We start from the raw sequence: 20,137 nt of genomic DNA, 5'->3' as shown, positions 1-20,137 counted from the left end.
ACTGCTGTAGACGTTTGGTACCATTCTGGACATTATTAGGAGGGGGATTATATTTTAATTATATTATTAAATTTGAATTGTCACTTTGCCCCAAACATTGCACATATGGTATGGAAAATGTAAATTTGAATAATATATTGACATTTTGCATATTACATTTCAAATTGTCTTTTGCTGCCTGTATGCTACCATAATAAAGTGATCGTAAAATAATTTGAATCGAGCAGTTTAGTCAAAGTTTTTCTGTAGAGATACAATCGTTTTATATGATGAACATATTTAATTTAGGGCTTTTATTTACATATAAATATTCTTCAATTCGCACATCATTTGTGGTAAATGAAAGGTCAAACATGTTTGCTTGACGTGCGAAAACTAATGAGGTTCATTCTCCAGTGTTTCGCAGCACGTAAGCTTCCGCAACAACCACTGAGGTTTGTTCTCGCTTGTCAAAGCAAGTGCGGTCTAGCTTGTGTTTGTTCAATGTTTACATGTGAATAAAATCAAAATTCAATCTGTTTATTATATAAAGCGGTGGTCTCTTAAAAAAAAAATTACTTAACTCCTCATTTCAAATGGATTAGTTTTTAAATCTCTAAGAACTTTTTTGAAGCATCAAAGTGGTAGTTGCATAGCTGTCAATGGAAGGACAGAAAACTTTCCCATTTCATTAAAAGATCTTCATTTGTGTTCCAAAGATGAACTAAAGTCTTGCAGGTTTAAAACTACAAGAGGGTGAGTAATTAATGACAGAATTTCCATTATTGGGTGAAATTCTGAAAGTATCAAAAATATTGTCCATGTGACTTGTTCATTGTATTTTTTGGTGAACATCTTGCCTTTCACCATACAGTAGCCCTAGCTCTACTTTGCACATTCAAGTGTGCATGATAAATACTGTTCACAATGGCCGTGCTTAAAATTACACAAATAAATTGCTTTCACTTTAGCATAGACACAATTTCTTAAAGGGAAAGTTCACCCAAAAATGTAAATGCTGTCAGTTTTTACTCATCCTCATGTTGTTCCAACCCCGTAAGACCTTCGTTCATCTTCGGAAACACAAATTAAGATATTTTTGATGAAATCTGAGAGCTGGATCACTCCTCCATACTAGTCCACAGGCTTCTTCAGAGATTGAAACTTGTTCCCCGAAGAGTTATTAAAGATATTGTTAAAATAGTCCAAGTGACTACAGTGGCTCAATCTTACGTTTATCAAGCGACGAGAATACTTTTTGTAAGCAAAAATAATGAATTTAATTCAACTATTCATTTCCTTCTCTGTGGGCCTCGAGTGAGTTCACGTAGTGTAACAGCGCAGCGCCTCTGTGTTGTACGTCACACGCATCACACACATGACCAGCGTCGGCCAATAGTGAGCCTACGTGTGACGTAGCTCTACGCTTACACACTACGTGAACTGACTAGAGGCCCAAAGAGAAGGAACTGAATAGTTGAAATAAAGTCGTTATTTTGGGGGGGGGGGTTTGCGCACAAAAAGTATTCTCGTCGCTTGATAAAATGAAGATTGAGCCACTGTAGTCACTTGGAATCCCTTAGAAGCCTATTGAGGAGTGATCCAGCTCTCAGATTTAATCAAAAATATCTTATTTTTTGTTTCGAAGGTCTTACGGGGTTGGAACAACATGAGGGTGAGTAATTACTGACAGAATTTAAATTTTTTGGTGAACTATCCCCTTAAATGTGGGAACAAGCTTCTATCATAGAAGTGCAAAGTATGGAGCGGATTTGCACTGTAAAATAGGGCTGTAGCTTACAGTTTACTTTTCTGGGTACTTTATATGAAGCTTTAAGTGAATTCAGGCTGTTGGAACGAATTCCGAAATTCGAATACAATTCAATTGGACTGACACCCATCAGATCACAGACGATCCCAGTCCAAGGCAAAGATGCAACAAACTTCATCTAAGCCCTTTGAAAATAAGCCAAGAAACATGTGGGTCAAGCCTTCAAGAAAAGGGGTGAATAAAATAGACTGAAACAGATCTGACCATACATGCATACACTACACTACTAACATACTCACTAACATACAAACTATGCTTACTAGGACTAGATGTTAATATCCCTTGATATTCAGCAAGCGCTGTTGTTGGAGATGTTCACTTGGGTGGGGGTTGGTTTGGGGGATGACCGTAGCAATGTCGAAACGGAGATCCCCACTCCTGACAATTTGAGAAGCGATGTGTGGAAGGTGTTTGGATTTCAAACCATAAATGGGAAAATCACAAATAAAGAAGTGTCAATCTGCAGAATATGCAAAGTACAAATGAAATATCACTCTACAACTAGCAACCTGAGGGCACACCTGACAACGTTACACCCTGACAGGCTTGGCGATCTGTCCGAGGAACCGCCGCTAAAACAGGCAAGAATTACTTATTTTCTGCCTCCCTCCTCATCACGGGGCTTACCAGCTGTCCGCCAAAATAAGATAGCAGACAAACTGACACGGTTTATCTGTAAATACAGGAGACCGATCAACATCACGCAGGGGTCTGGATTTAAAAATTGTATTCACGAGCTTGAGCCAAGTTACACGGTTCCTAGCCACGCAAAAATCACTGACAGAGTTGTGAACCTTGTGAGACTGGAAAAACTTGAAGGACTTTAAGAGAGAGGGCCACTCTCTGAGAAAACAAAGGAAATTAACATTTCAACTCCCCCTCATGCACTATTGAGACGAAGGTCTCACCTCCCTCATCCTAATCTACATTTCTCTCCCCCATTCTTCATCCTGGCAGAGGTCTCCCAAATTCACACAAGAATCTAAATGGTTTAATGTGAATGATTATCATCTAGTTTTATACATATTTGGTATTATTTGAAATGTCTCGGTACGACTGGTACAAATGTCTCATTCCCAAAGAAGTAAACCCAAAAGGTAATAAAGTTCTTAGGAAGTTTAAAAATATCTTCCACACCCTCCAATACTGGAGGGTGTGTCTTTGAGTTAACACCTTCGACCATTTGACTGAATGCTAATTTTCCACTGCTAGCAAATGGTGACTTACAGGTAAATTTCCACTGTGATTGATGTTTAGACTTGAAATGAGGTCTTGGTATATAATGAAACGCAGCGAGAGCTCAGGGCTTTTTTCTATATCTGAGATCGGCCCGTGAGGCTGAGAGTTGCGAGTCTCTCTGCCTCACGCATTTCTTGTCGGGTAAACTTTTTCCTCTTGGTTCTAGAGCATTTGATGTTTTGCATTGATTATCCTTGAATTGATTATGAAATTATAATGATACATTTACCTGACATATTAAATTGTGATATTTGATTATTCTAATTGACTTTGACATTATTTGCATTCAAGAGTTTAAAAGAATAGTAAAACATTCGCTCACATTTAATGATGCACAGATATTATTGAAAAAACCTGTTCATTTTATGGAGTCAGATGAAACGAGTTAATACATAAGATAAAATGTATTGCATTTAACCAAAAATACTTTACCACGAGAAAAGACAGTAACACGCAAAGACCTTCACCGCTAATTCGAATACCGCCATTGGATCGAGTTAAACGGCCTTACAACCTCTATGACACAACTTCAGACAACATCAGACAAATGATCAGTGAAAAAAAGATCGCCCTGACCACAGATGGCTGGACATCACTTGCCACAGAGGCATATGTGACGGTCAACGCACATTTTATAGATAATGACTGGGAATAAAAAGATGTAATTCTCAAAACGGCTGAAGCGCAGAAAAGCCACACCGCCGAGAACGTTGCTGAGTGCATCTCAAACATACTCGGAGAGTACAACGTTAGTCGTGAGTCAGTGCTTTCCATCACCACTGACAACGCGGCTAATTATATCAATGCTGTTGAGAGGCACCTGCAGGCCGTCAATGTCCCGTGCATGGCACACACCATTAACCTGGCTGTGAGGAAAGGGCTGGCAGTGCGAGCTATAGAAACTCCAATCAGCAGACTTTAGGCCACAGCAATGCATTTTAACAAATCCACTACCGACAGCTACTTTTGGAATCCAAGCAGAAGCTGCTTGGTCTTAAGCCTGCGAAGCTAATTAACGACTGCGCTACCCGATGGAACAGCACTTACGACATGGTGTGTCGGGCAACCGAGCAACAAGCTTCGGTAGCAGCGGTCATCATGGAGAAGAAACTTGGTCATCTCGAGTTGACTACCAGCGAGCGGACCCTTATGGAGCAGGTGAGTAACAAAAATGATGTAGGCCTACGTACTGTGTGTATGCATAACCAGGTGATATTGATTGACCAATTAATAGGCTAGATGTTTCATTAATAATACCCTACAGAAGAGGGAATAGCAGCATATGCATAACTGCGTTACGTTGAGCTGCTAGCCATAAAGTTATTCTAATTATGTTTGTGTGTATTTTCGTAGGTGAGAGCAGTGCTTAAGCCATTCAAAGTGGCCACTGAGGCGTTATCCACCGACCAATTTCCAACAGCATCAGCTGTTCTCCCCCTGAAGTATGTACTTTTGTCACATCTTCAGCCATCCACCGGTGATCCGGCAGCACTCAATGAAATGAAAACGAAGATAAAGACGGACCCCTACAATCGATACAGTCGAGACAAAGATGCCTTCAAGCTGCTTAATACGGCTAGCTACCTTGACCCGCGTTTCCATCAGCTAATTCATTTGGAACGAGACCAACGGCAGGAGGTACGACAGAAAATAAAAGGTGAGATAAGTCAGCTGCCAGTGTTTGCGGAGCGAGCAGCCTTGGCTACGGGGATAACGCGCCAGGAGAAAATAGCTCTCAGTGCTATGGGGGACCTTATTGGTGATGTTTACCGCCAAGGAGCAGACGCATCAGAAAGTCCCTTAGATATAGGAGCCGTGCTAGAGCAAGAAATGTTGATCTACGAAAGTGAGACCCCACTACCCCCCGATACCAACCCATTATCATGGTGGAAGACGTCACAGTCAAATTACCCCTCCAGTGGTTTAACCTCAATTTTATGAAGCGATACAAGTGCTTTGTTTTGGGCAAAAACCCCAAACATAATTTACCTCTATATTCACAAAATAATATTATCTGCACATTCACAGAACAACTTCCGGTCTTGAGTCAACACAATACGCATGCGTTGTAGTGCTCCCCCTACTGGGAATCTATGATTCCTAAATAAAGTGCTAAATTGTTTTTTTTGCAAAAACAAACAAAGCACCCGCATCGCTTCATAAAATTGGTTAAACCACTGGAGTCACATGGATTACTTCAATGATGTCTTTCCTATTGTTTTGTGCCTTGAATGTGTTAGTTGCATTGCTCCCAATGGAGGGACTAAAAGCACTCAGAATTCCATTAAAAATATCTTATTTTGTGTTACGAAGGTGAACCGAAGTGGGAGAGGGAGTGCGCAGTGATTGGCTGGTGTGAGAGCCAGGCAGATCTATAACCAATTCAAATTGAATTTGAATCTAAAATCTTGTTCCGTGTTGTTAATATATTTTGACATTTTTAAGAGCCATTGTTCGCACCAAAATACCATGGTTACTACAGTCGTAGTTAACTACAGTTTTACTATAGTAAAACCATGGTTGATTTTCATAAGGGTTGTGACAGAAAGTGAGAGGGAGTATATACGAGGTGTGATCAGCAAATAGCTGTGGGTGAAATTCTGCAGCCACTTCTACAGAAGTGACCCCCACCCCACCCCACCCATAAAGTTCTTCTTACCATTCATTGTAACCACAACTATGGACTGTCCTGCGATGACACTGGACGATCCTCGTAGACAACCGCATATTGTCTCTGGCATCTCCAAATGTACAAGACGCTCTTGAAAAAAACAAAAACACATGGATGAGAATTAAAGAATAACATATTTATTTACTGGCAACTATTTTTAAACCAGATGTACTTGATGGCTTCATCAACCTATCAGAAAACAGTATTTAGTTTTTCAGGTGATAACTGGAATTAACAAGTCTGAGAATGAGACTTTCAAAAACTACAGCTTACCACACTGGGTTAGAAACCTCTCCACAACACGAGTTGTGGCAGGCAACGGATGAAAAAATGCACGTGTCATTCAATCCCTGTTGTGGAACACTTGACCTCGGTGGACCCTGACATCACACTGGCCACAGAAGAATGGGTGTGGTCGGCAGTCACAACAACGGATAACGGCTGGACCGTTTCCACACTGTTGGCAGATCCGAGTTGCCGCATGTTGTCGAGCCACCATGGTGTTGACCAGTCGGGGTCTCTCTTTCTCCCATCACCCTGATATGAGGCTCTTTCGGGTCGACCAGTCTGTTGAGGCTTGAAGTGCCGTTTCATCCTCATGTATGTCCTCACCCAGTGAGCGTTTAAGCTCTTGAAGGAATGACTCTGTTGAAACAATGCACAATATTTAAATAACAGTAGTTTATTATAACAAAAGAGAATGGCATTAACAATGGTCATTTTATAATAAATGAACATACTGTTTCGAACCAGTGCAGTCAAAATAAAGAACACACCTGCAGTAACAGAAGGAAAGTCACTGGTCACTTACTCACTGGTTTCCGGAGCCCTGACATGAGAGACACCAGTCTTCCAACTCTGGCTGTGACTGGGACCTGCTGTATCAAAAAATCTGTTGCTTTTTACACTCAATGACACAAACTTTACATGTTGCTAGGCACAGGTGTGTAATAATAACCTCAGATTTGTTCTAATTCAGACCCATAACCTTGTGATCATATTATATACCATTCCAAGATGTAAAGCTAGATCTGGAGATAAAGTCTACATTTTAATTAACATGAATTTAAAAAAATCTGACCTGCTTGTTTTCGGGATGATCTGGACCTGCCGTAAATAATGTTTCCATCACTGTCCCTCTTAAAGGATTAGTTCACCTCAAAATGATTTTTTTTAATAATTCACCCCCTTCCAATGCCATCCAAGATATCCATGTCTTTCTTTCCTCATTGGAAGAGAAAACAAGTTTTTTGAGGAAAACATTTCTGGATTTTTCTTCGAATAATGGACTTCAATGGCAACCAGAGTGTTGAAGTCCAAATCAATACAGTTTCAAAGGTCTTTGAAGTGCTTCAACACATGCTGTGCACGATCGCAGCTGAGGAAGAGAGTCTTATCTAGCGAAACGATAGGTCATTTAAAAAAAATATATATATATACAGTGTATATATATATATATATATATATATATATATACATATACACATACATACTTTTTAAGTACAATTGTTCAGACTGAGCTGATCTGCAACGTGCCGGGAACTACGTTATCACGTTGAATCACTCCGTAATTTTTTGGTCATACACATAAGAGTAGAGTAGCCTACATCGTTCAAAACTGTATCGTCCGTAACAGGGAGGTCTTCTGCATCGGCACTGTACTGCCGGCACAAGTAAGTTTCGCATTCTACCCGCTCGTGTCGGCAATCCGACTGAAATATCCAGCTCCAGATTGCCAGTACTGCCGGCACCAGTAAGTTGAGGAAGCTCAGGAGGAACTATTGTTGTTACTATTGTATTGTTGAACTTTTATTGTTAACATAATTATTTTTGTTGATATCATTATTGAAATAAATGGTTCACATAATCACATTTACGTTGTGTTCCTTATTAGTGTTTTATTCCACGTGTATGTTAAATAAATTTGGACGACCAACATTCCATCAGTGGAACTAATGTTACTAACCTACTGTTACCTTACATGATAATAGATAACAAAAATGGTCATGCCTACATATTTTTATTCTTATTTTGCAAATCCAAATTGCATTACAATGTTCGGACTGAACATTCATCATAAATAGAAACGAGGAGTAATTCAATAATGATTTCGGAAACAAACTAGATTTTTTTTTCTGTGAAATGAATTTCAAACTCTGGCGGCACCCAGCCTTGTAGACGGTAGAGTGCTTTCTCTGAATCTGATAGGCGGATACCTCCTCAGCGTTGTTCTGGATTAGTGCGAGTGGCTTGCGGAGCTGTGCAATGTGGTGCATTGTGGGAGTTGTGGTTTTCAGTACAAATGTGCCCTAAAGTTACTTTCTGTCTTTACTCGGTCAAAAAGGCACCAAATTCGAAAATGTTATTATATTTCGACTACATACATGACCCACTTTCAATAAAGATGAATGTTCCCACGGGTGAAATGCTCCTTTAAACAGGACACGCATTAGCTGAATAAACGTTAGCCAATACAAACATATTTCTAGAAAATAGTTGACAATTAATAGACAGGAGTCCTGTCACATAACCAATAATAGCAAAACGAATCACTTATTCTAAAAAGAATATCAAGTATAAGTTTAGATGAATCTGAAATATGGGGCTGTGTTAACAGTACAACGTCTGTCTTTTAACGAATTTTAAAAACACGGATGGATAATACACAATGCTTTCTGACATTTTGACAGAAAAAAAATTTAAACTTAGCCCGTCAATTTACAATTATCTTCTCTCTTCTCTCTCTGTGCGCGCGGTCTGTGTTTGTGAGAGAGCTCGCGCAGCACTGATACGGTACTTTTTAATCCATAAGTAACTAATGCGCTAGTTTTCATACAAAATAATTATGTAACATAATTAGGTACTTTAGTTATTATTAACAATATAACGTAACATGCAGGCTACGTTTCTCAACACTGAGAATGAATAAATAAACACCTCACGTTTATCAGTAATCCACAAGTCACAGAACTTTCATAATCACTAAGCCACAGCGATTTTAATTTTATTTAGATTTGTTGTTCATCAATGCTTAAGCATTTTATAATTTGCATGGCTGAAGGATGTTTTCCTCTTATCTGAGTGACCGTGAATGACGGAGTATTTTAAGATAATCCATGCGATCACTCCCGTGAGATCATCGAATCCAGATTAAGTTAACTAAAGACAATATTTCAGCTTTCCACATCCACCCAAGCCCATTTACCTTCAGTAGTCAGAAGTGCTGTGACTACTGTGGCCTACTGTCCTTGCTGATGAACTCAGTCAATCTGCGGGCCGCGGGAGTGGAAGAGGATTGAGCGGGATTCTTTATTGCTGTCGATTTTCAGTCTCTTTTTAATGATAGGCCTTACGCATCTGTCAATTATCGCTGCTTGATATATGATTGGTCGAACTCCACTTCTTTTGCTGTTGCTTGATTTGAGGACTGCGCGTGCACAGAAGCGTCACCAGGTTTTTGCGTAGTTTAGAGTGACAAATCGTACCACCGTACTTTGTGGTCAAAATGCGAATGGGAGTGAGCAGTGTAATATATACAATATATATAGTAGTATAAACAGTGCTCTTTAATTCGCGATCAACCTCGTTTTATTGTAAGGTGAATTCAACTAGGCATGCTGTGTCTTTGAAGTAACAAAGGCTAAATAATTTGTTACAGTTTTTTCCATGATTTGTATGGATGACACGCAGCGCCATATACAGTATTATCAGCTGTATGATGTGTTTTTACCCTGAAATGTTTAATTTCGAGAGAGACCCGGCGCGCGCAGTGAGGGAGACAGAATAAACTTGCTAAAAAGAGATCCAGCGCGAGAGAGAGGCAAAGAAAAACACATGTTCTTAATTTATGTTGCTTTGGACTATTTTCATTTTGGACTATTTAATTGTTTAATTTAGGTGCAATTTCTTTTGCAATACAAATTTAAAATATTGCAAGAATAAGATTCTGTGTTTCTTATTTTGCATCGCAAAGGAAATAAACTCTAAACTCGATGCAACCCTGTTTTAAATAAATAAACTGTCCCGACACTTTATTTAAACCTTCAATTGTGCGATGGGGTTTCAAACTTCATTAATTTTAGTGTTCTTTTACATTTTCATTGGTTTTTATATTGAAAGCAATACTATTTAGTTAGTCTGTTATTTTGTGCAGCCAAGTCAACAAAATCAGTCTTTTTCTGATTTGTTCAATGTATGGACCTGTTTTGAAAAAGTTCTTCCGTTGCTATGGCCGGGTATCACTGTCAGTCATCTCAATTTCCTGAATGATTCACAAAACAATAATTTAGCAGATTAAAGACGAGCTTCTTCATTCTCATTTTCTGACGCGATCGGCTGACAGTCTTCCTTCATCAGTTTTGTCGTCTGTGCAGCGGCTCTACAGGAATGTTGCAAATGTATGTTGTAATGTGCCATTGATAATTAAACATAACACTTGACTTTAAAGGAGCTGTATGTAAGAAATTTATTTCAATTAATCATAAAATGGCCCTGATATGTCACTAGACATTAAGAAATCATGTTCATTTCAAATACTTATATCACTGACAACAGTAGTCCGGCCAGGATATTGTCATTTAAAAAGTGAAGTTGCAGCCCTCAACTGATGTTGATGTTGTCATGTTGTGTTTTGGTCTGATGCGCCACCCTCCACCTATCTACCAATCACGAAGTCAGTAGTGTTGCGGCATCCGGGCTGCCAGCTCTGCTCTAGTTACCACAGCTGCAGCTACAAACGTGTCGGAATTGGATAAAAAAAAAATGTCTAACGTTGCGAAACCAAAAAAAAAACTTGTTATGAATCAGAAATACTTCGAGTCCGAAATAAAACAAGGATCTGTATAGGAGATGCCTTTGAAAGATGGAAACGGCTGAAAACGGAGAAGAATTTGAAGACAGACGCCAACGTTGCTAATTTTCTCCTGGACAGGTAAGATTCATCTATGTTTGGCTAACTTGTACTTGATGTAAATGGACATTTCAAATATTCATGACAGTCGAACAAAGTTATGCATGTTCGTGCAAAGTAACGTTACGTTAGCTCATATGGAGGAGGTGGGTCATCGAATTAGAAGCACTAGGCGCAATTCCACGGTAAAATAACTTTTTCTAGTTATTTCTTTTGCAGCCTACTTGTTTATCATGCAAGTTCCACAGCCAAAAATAATAGAATGACATGTAATCTTTCACATCACATATTTTAGCGTTATGGATGTGTACTGCAGGGTAAGTTAAAAGATACAGCTGGTTGCTTTCACTTATAGCGTCAGCTAAATGAATAGCTGTAGGCTATCTTTGATAACCATTACACACAGTGACCGAGGCTTGTGCTTGTACTTACGTTAATGACAGATACCTACCGTTACAAGTTATACAAACAGCTACTGTTCTAACAATGTACTGTCACATACGAGCGTACATCTTTACGATACGAAGCTTAAATGGGATCTGTGGTCTGACCTCATCAGCACTAAGACACAACAAAGAATGTACTTTTTAAAGAACCTGTTATCCTTTAATGTCCACAACAAAATGCTGCAGATGATCTATTGTTCTTTTATTGAAAGTGTTTTGGCTTTCTGCATCACCTGCTGGTTTGGTAATGCTACTGAGGCACAGAAGAAGTCTGTAAGAAAAACAGTAAAAACGGCCAGTAAACTATTAGGGATCAAGTTACCAAGTGTGGAATGCGTTTACAGGGAAAGAGTAATGAACAAGGCAAAAACTATTGTGGGAGACAAGAGGCACCCCCTTCATTCGAACTGCTGCCATCTGGGCGACAATATTGCCTCCCTCTGTTGACCAAAAATAGATCTAAATCTTCATTTGTGCCTCAAGCAATTAAGTTTCTAAACATGTAAGTTTAATAGTTAGGATACTCAGCTGGTTTGGTATGCCTAATTTAATCGGTAGTAAAGTGCGGGGTATGGGGAAATATGTGTTAAGTGTATTAGTATGTGTCTTTGTATTTTTAAAGGTTCTCTTTTTGGTGTATGAAATAGGATGTATGTTGAAATGCCTACTTGATAGCCATGCAAACAAATGTTCCTTACAGGGACAAATAAATGTACTTTACTTACTTATTATATTTGGCTAATCGCCAATTCGCCATTAGTAAATTTTTGCGATATATAATTACAAAACATCTCTCATTTGAAGCATAAACATAATTAACAGAAGAAAAACGTACTGTGTAGGACTTGTCACTTGCCATTGGAAGCTTCTTATAGCAGCCTACGTTCCTGCTGGATCCTGCATCCTATCTGGCAACCTCGTGTCAGGGAGGAGGGGAAGGGGATCAAACGCTCTACAGTAATTTGAAAGTGATTGCAGTACCAGTTTTCGCCACAATCCTACATACGGCTCCTTTAAATAAATAAACAGTTAATATACTTGCTAATAAACGGTTACCAATTTAAGCATCAAGAACGGTAAAACATAAACGCTGTCATCGATTAACAGCATGTCGGCTACAATGAGATTCGATCTCGGATGGCATGAAGCTCCGCGAAGCTCATGTTGTTGCGTTGACCACAGAGCTAACGTCTGAACGCTGTTAAGTTAACGTCTTATGCTCTTGCAAAGCCTCACTGATGTAGCCTAATATGTTTCTATTGCAATGTTTTATGTTGAAATGTTTTCATTATTTATTCAATTTAATTTAAGTAATTTCAGTATTGTGATTTTGAATTCGTTTAACTACAATATTTCACTTGAATTCATCTGCTACCAGCTTTCAATCGCTCTGAATGAGCCGCGGCGCGGCGGCAGATTACGCAATAGAGAGAATAAATTGACACTTTTCAAAGTCTGTGATTGTAGCGCCTCTTAGCGGTAAAAGGCAGCAAATACACCCCGATTTAAGTTCCTTTTAATAAAAGTATTATTCAGGTTGAGTACCAACTGTCTATACCTGGTGACTTGAAGAGGCTGACTCCCCTTTCGTCGAGCCCAGCAGGACCTTTGAGCTCATCAATGTCTATCTGGATAAGCCTAAAGGTCTCCTGAGCACCAAGTGTGACCCTGCGGACGTGGTGAAGCTGCACCATGTCTTCATCAGTGACATTATGCATATAATAATTTATGTTTAATACTAATATTACTCACCGGGGAGTCACTCAGAGACGGTTGTGCAGAGGAAAGATAACTTTGGCTATGGATGAGGACGTCTATGAGGATGGTGTAGATGATGCTGTAGATGAGGACGTCTATGAGGATGGTGTAGATGATGCTGTAGATGAGGACGTCTATGAGGATGGTGTAGATGATGCTGTAGATGAGGACGTCTATGAGGATGGTGTAGATGATGCTGTAGATGAGGACGTCTATGAGGATTGTGTAGATGATGCTGTAGATGAGGACGTCTATGAGGATGGTGTAGATGATGCTGTAGATGAGGACGTCTTTGAGGATGGTGTAGATGATGCTGTAGATGAGGACGTCTATGAGGATTGTGTAGATGATGCTGTAGATGAGGACGTCTATGAGGATGGTGTAGATGATGCTGTAGATGAGGACGTCTATGAGGATTGTGTAGATGATGCTGTAGATGAGGACGTCTATGAGGATGGTGTAGATGATGCTGTAGATGAGGACGTCTATGAGGATGGCGTAGATGATGCTGTGGATGAGGACGTCTATGAGGATGGTGTAGATGATGCTGTAGATGAGGACGTCTTTGAGGATGGTGTAGATGATGCTGTAGATGAGGACGTCTTTGAGGATGGTGTAGATGATGCTGTAGATGGGGATGTCTTTGAGGATGGTGTAGATGATGCTGTAGATGGGGATGTCTTTGAGGATGGTGTAGATGATGCTGTAGATGGGGATGTCTTTGAGGATGGTGTAGATGATGCTGTAGATGGGGATGTCTTTGAGGATGGTGTAGATGATGCTGTAGATGAGGACGTCTTTGAGGATGGTGTAGATGATGCTGTAGATGAGGACGTCTTTGAGGATGGTGTAGATGATGCTGTAGATGAGGACGTCTTTGAGGATGGTGTAGATGATGCTGTAGATGGGGATGTCTTTGAGGATGGTGTAGATGATGCTGTGTGTGGCTGTAGATGATGCTGTAGATGAGGACGTCTTTGAGGATGGTGTGGACTCAGATTTTATTACCTCTAATAAGTGAGTGCCATCCAGCCATGAGGGGTCATTTATGGAAGAGCTTGATTTCTGTGTAACAAAGTCAAAAACATCCTGATTAACATTTTTTTATCACGAAAGAAGTAATGTGCTGAAATTGTAATAATTTTAAAACACTGATTTAATGTTGTGATTCAGACACCTTACTTGATTATTCTTGTCATAAACAAACTTCCTAAATCTTTTCAATTGTACACTAGTGATATTGGTCACAGGTGTATCGAGCCACCGGCTGACAGAGCTGAAAGCCTTCCTGACCAAATCCCTCTCACTCAAAGATAAATCCTCTTGCCTGGCCTTCTGGACAGAATGCTGGTTATAGAGATCCCACATCTCCTGAAAAGTATGGTTCTCTAACCCTTTCTGTTCATAAGCACATTGGTGGATGTTGGCCTCCAGGACAGATGACAGTTGTGGAAAGCTCTCTGCATACTCTGCCAGAAAGTCTCTAATCCAGGGACGTTGACCTTTTACATGTTTGTTGCAGAGTTCTTCTCTATGCTTGTCAACTAAACTGCAATACATCAATTGCAAAATTAGCATTGAAACTTTGGAAAGATGAAAATATTATTTCCTTTTCACCTTTATTTATTTTTTTATAATCACTTAAAGGGTTAGTTCACCCAAAAATGAAAATTATGTCATTAATGACTCACCCTCATGTCGTTCCAAGCCCGTAAGACCTCCGTTCATCTTCGGAACACAGTTTAAGATATTTTAGATTCAGTCCGAGAGCTTTTTGTCCCTCGATTGAAAATCTATGTATGGTATACTGTCCTTGTCCAGAAAGGGAATAAAGACATCATCAAAGTAGTCCACGTGACCTCAGTGGGTTAGTTAGAATTTTTTGAAGCATCGAAAATACATTTTGTTCCAAAAATAACAAAAACGACGACTTTATTCAGCATTATATTCTCTTCCTGTTCTGTTGTCAATCCGCGTTCACAAGGCCAGTGACGCTGCTGACGTAAGACGCTGCTGACGTGTTATCTGGTGCATCCGTGTATTCGTGTTCAAATAAATATGTCTGGTTAAAAAAAAATGCAAGTCTTCCCCTGTGTGGAAATCCTTAGACATGTTTGCAAAGATTGTTTTGTTTACAGCGTGCGTCTCCCTCAGACTGTAAACGAAGCTCGGGCGCACCAGATAACACGTCAGCTCGTCTTACGTCAGCGGACTCATGAAAGCGGATTGACAACAGAACCGGAAGAGAATACAATGCTGAATAAAGTCGTCGTTTTTGTTATTTTTGGAACAAAATGTATTGTCAATGCTTCAAAAAATTCTAACTAACCCACTGATGTCACATGGACTACTTTGATGATGTCTTTATTGCCTTTCTGGACAAGGACAGTATACCGCACATAGATTTTCAATGGAGGGACAAAAAGCTCTCGGACTGAATCTAAAATGTCTTAAAATGTGTTCCGAAGATGAACGGAGGTCTTACGGGCTTGGAACGACATGAGGGTGAGTCATTAATGACATAATTTTCATTTTTGGGTGAACTAACCCTTTAAGCTTAAATAAAACTTTAGCTTAAATAAAATATGCTTACTACTTCATCTATCCCACATCATGTGACAAAAGACAGTGAAATGGGGCATTGAGGTATTGGCCAAATGGGAGTACCAGCTTGCCCAGACACTGCTGTGGTGATGGTGCTGGGACCCCATCAGCGTGAAGTGCTCTTCAGCGAGGGCTAGTGCAGTGGACTGGTTCTGTCGTGTTGTTGCTGGGACCCCATCAGCGTGAAGTGCTCTTCAGCGAGGGCTAGTGCAGTGGACTGGTTCTGTCGTGTTGTTGCTGGGACCCCATCAGCGTGAAGTGCTGTTCAGCGAGGGCTAGTGCAGTGGACTGGTTCTGTCGTGTTGGTGCTGGGACCCCATCAGCGTGAAGTGTTCTTCAGCGAGGGCTAGTGCAGTGGACTGGTTCTGTCGTGTTGTTGCTGGGACCCCATCAGCGTGAAGTGCTGTTCAGCGAGGGCTAGTGCAGTGGACTGGTTCTGTCGTGTTGGTGCTGGGACCCCATCAGCGTGAAGTGCTCTTCAGCGAGGGATAGTGCAGTGGACTGGTTCTGTCGTGTTGTTGCTGGGACCCCATCAGCGTGAAGTGCTCTTCAGCGAGGGCTAGTGCAGTGGACTGGTTCTGTCGTGTTGTTGCTGGGACCCCATCAGCGTGAAGTGCTCTTCAGCGAGGGCTAGTGCAGTGGACTGGTTCTGTCGTGTTGTTGCTGGGACCCCATCAGCGTGAAGTGCTCTTCAGCGAGGGCTAGTGCAGTGGACTGGTTCTGTCGTGTTGGTGCTGGGACCCCATCAGCGTGAAGTGCTCTTCAGCGAGGGCTAGTGCAGTGGACTGGTTCTGTCGTGTCGTTGCTGGGACCCCATCAGCGTGAAGTGCTCTTCAGCGAGGGCTAGTGCAGTGGACTGGTAGGAACATCACCAATGTAGCCTGCTGACGACCCTCTGGAGCACTGGGGTTATGAAGACGGATGACCAGCGTTGACATATCAAGGTACACAGAAATAAAAACACCACATTAAAGGTAACTATATTTTACTCATAATAGTAAGATTTCTATATCCACCAGCCTGCGATGTATTCTCTTTCAGCCAATTAGTTAAGCCTCATAAATAAACATCACAAACATCAACATTACTAATGTTCATATGCAAAGCCTTATAAATTACAGGTATGTAATGTGCAGGTCATTACTTAAAATAACTTATTATCGATAGAAATGTCATGAAAGCATGATTAATGTAATCTCATTCATCTTTATATTTAAATATTCCTAAACTACTAAAGTATGCTTTATTAAACCATGTAATAGTTGGCAATAGGTTAACTTCAAAAATCAGAGAAGGTGTATAATGTTATATTAAGTATATTTTGGTTTTGAATTCTTTAGTAATTCTGAATTCAGCTTTTGTACACTGTCCTTTTGTACTATTGTCCTTACAGTCTGTAAAAACCTAAACTTTGACTGTGTCCTTCAATGTTTATTTAGAAGCACAATGTAATATTACATTGTATTGCTAATATTAATAGTAGCTACACAATGTGATAGCATTTCAAATATCTTCCCTTTTTTATTTCACCTTAAACAGGGAAAGCAAACCTAGCCTGTAGCTAACTGTCTGCCATCATCAATTTACTAGCTAGATGTGATGTGGACAATTAACAGAAGCTGACTTACCTTTTTCTCACTTTTGTGCTGAATGTCTTTTCACACTAGATTTTCCGTCTGTAGAGACAGAAACAAAGAATTACGATCCAACTTGATAATATGCTTGCGCTCGTAACTGATAGATGTCAAATCACATCTGAATTAGCGGTTGTGGTCTCTGATTGGTAGTCTTCAGTCGACATCGACCGTGTGATTGGTAGTCTACAGACGGAGTCTACTACTCTCGGCCAATCAGAAGGCCAAACTGAATACACTAGACAGCCCAGCATCTCTGGTCTCTGATTGGTAGTCTACAGTCGACATCGACCGTGTGATTTGTAGTCTTTCACTAAAAATATGTAATTCATTGTGTCATAGACTAAATAATTTAGGGCATTTTACATGATTTATTTAGGTAGATTCCATGACAGAAATCAAGCCTTAACTGCTCAAAAAGATTACGTGTAATATTGTAACCATATTTTTAAAGTAAATAAGAGTAACATAATGTAGTGTAGTGCTTATATTTTTCAATATACAATATATGCATTGACCATGCATGGCCATATATTAATTTACAATAAACACAATGAATTACAACAGATATCTAGTTCCCATCATGCTTTGCTTCTGACTGTTAAAGGAGAGCAAATGTTAAAATTAAGTGTTATTTGATGTGTTTTGCTCAATATTAATATACAGGGGAGATCTGTTAGTGTTTAATGTTCTATTATTTTGGAATTTAAAAGGTTTTCTGGAATGTCTGATATTTTGGGGTTACCATTGTACTGAAGAGTCGAGCCTGTGGTTCGGGTGAAATTGGCCTATTTCACAACAAGATAGTAATCTCTGTATTTAAAGTTGATAACATTATTCACATCAGTATAGTACTAATTTTATTGTTTTATACTGCGGTACAAACATACTGTTGTGCTTTTGATAAGTAGCTTGTAAATATGAATATAATGTATGTAATTAAAAAAAAATTCAGAGATTTATGACATATGTTTCTGAATGTATTTTTCTTATAATGCATGAGTAAATACATCTGCAATATATTACACATACAGTACCATATCTGATCACATATGCATCTATATATTATTGAATATAAAATTACATACATTAAGTTCTACTATATTACTATATGTACAGGACATACAGAGGATTGAAATTCAGTTTCCCTCAGACCCATGGTTTAAAACACCAACAAACACAGACAAGTATTAAAAATATATATAAAATACAATACAAACAAAAAAAAACCTCAGGCACATGAGAATTTAAATATGTTTACATTATAGAGTGCGAACAACAGGATGCAAGAAGAGAGAGCAGCAATTGTAAAAGTGTGTGTGTGTGTGCGTGCATGTGTGTGTGCGTGCGTGCGTGTGTGCGTGCGTGCGTGCGTGCATGTGTGTGTGTGTGTGTGTGTGTGTGTGTGTGTGTGTGTGTGTGTGCGTGCGTGTGTGCGTGCGTGCGTGTGTGCGTGTGTGTGTGTGTGTGTATGTGTGTGTGTGTGAGTGTGTGTGTGTGTGTGTGTGTGTGTGTGTGTGTGTGTGTGTGTGTGTGTGTGTGTGTGTGTGTGTGTGTGTGTGTGCGTGCATGCGTGCGTGTGTGCGAGCATGTGTGTGTGTGTGTGTGTGTGTGTGCTTATTCATCCCACTGACCGCCTATGTGACCACAAACAGCCTATTCGTCCCACTGACCGCATATGTGACCACTAACTGCCTATTCTCAAGGTGAACGCATACCTTCACTCTAGGGGTCAAACAACTAAAAATCAGGTCAGGAATCTTGCTGTGTTTCTAGAGTCAGACCTTAGTTTCAGTAGTCATGTCAAAGCAATAACTAAATCAGCATACTATCACCTGAAAAATAGTGCAAGAATTAAATGCTTTGTTTCCAGTCAAGACTCAGAGAAACTTGTGCACGCTTTCATCACCAGCAGGGTGGATTATTGTAATGGACACCTCACTGGCCTTCCCAAAATTACCATAAGACAGTTGCAGCTCATACAGAATGTGCCGCCAGAATTCTGAGCAGAACTAGAACATATGAACATATCACACCAGTCCGCAGGTCTTTACACTGGCTGCCAGTTACAATTAGGATTGATTTTAAAGTATTATTACTGGTATATAAATCATTCAATGGCCTAGGACCTCAATAATTGCAGATATGCTCACTGAATATAAACCCAACAGATCACTCAGATCATTAGGATCACATCAGCTTGAAACACAGAGGCTTCACTCTAAGCTTGGCGAGTCTGCTTTAGCTACTATGCTGGAACAGCTTCCAGAAGAGATCAGATGTGCTCCTACAGTAGTCACATTCAAATCCAGACTCAAAACACTTCTGTTTAGCTGTGCATTTACTGGATGAGCACTGTGCACCTGTTCGTCCGACTGTTTGTATTGTATTTTATTTAATTTTTTATTCAAAACTTTTTTAATTATTCTTATTTCTTTTGATTATTTTAAAATCTTCTATGTAAAGCACTTTGAATTACAACAGTGTATGAAATGTGCTATATAAGTAAACTTGCCTTGCCTTGCCAAATACCCAGCCCTAGAAGGTAGTGTGGCACCGATTATGATATATTAGTAAATATATTGTCTCATACTTTTTTAATATATGAAAAGCAGCAATTCCTTATGTATTATTCAATATATTAACACAATATACTATTCTGTATATTTTCAGATATACTGTTATTTCATATTGATCATTCATATTTGGGAAATATATTTTCTTTTCGCGAGGGCCCTTACCATTTATGGGAAACTACACTGTAAAAATGAATCATGGGTCTTGTAATTTTTATTAAAAAAATTAAGGTGATAATTAAAAATATTGTGTATATTTCATTAAGAGAATTGTGTGTTGTATTGAAAATATTGAGAACATGGCACTAATAAAACCAAGAGATACATTTTCCTAATTTTTTTCAGGAAACATACACAATTTTGAAGCTTGAATTGAGGAACTGATTAAGCTGATCAAATTAAGGGAAAAAGGCTACCTATTTATTTCAAGAGAACTAGCTCAATTATTCAGTTTTATTTAGAGACACTATTGTTAGTTCCCAGCATACTT

Source organism: Siphateles boraxobius, unplaced genomic scaffold (assembly GCF_051911475.1).
Source record: "Siphateles boraxobius isolate OS27281-9 unplaced genomic scaffold, OSU_SipBor_1 91, whole genome shotgun sequence".
In the NCBI taxonomy this organism is placed as follows: Eukaryota; Metazoa; Chordata; class Actinopteri; order Cypriniformes; family Leuciscidae; genus Siphateles; species Siphateles boraxobius.
Note: the sequence above shows the minus strand (reverse complement) of the source record.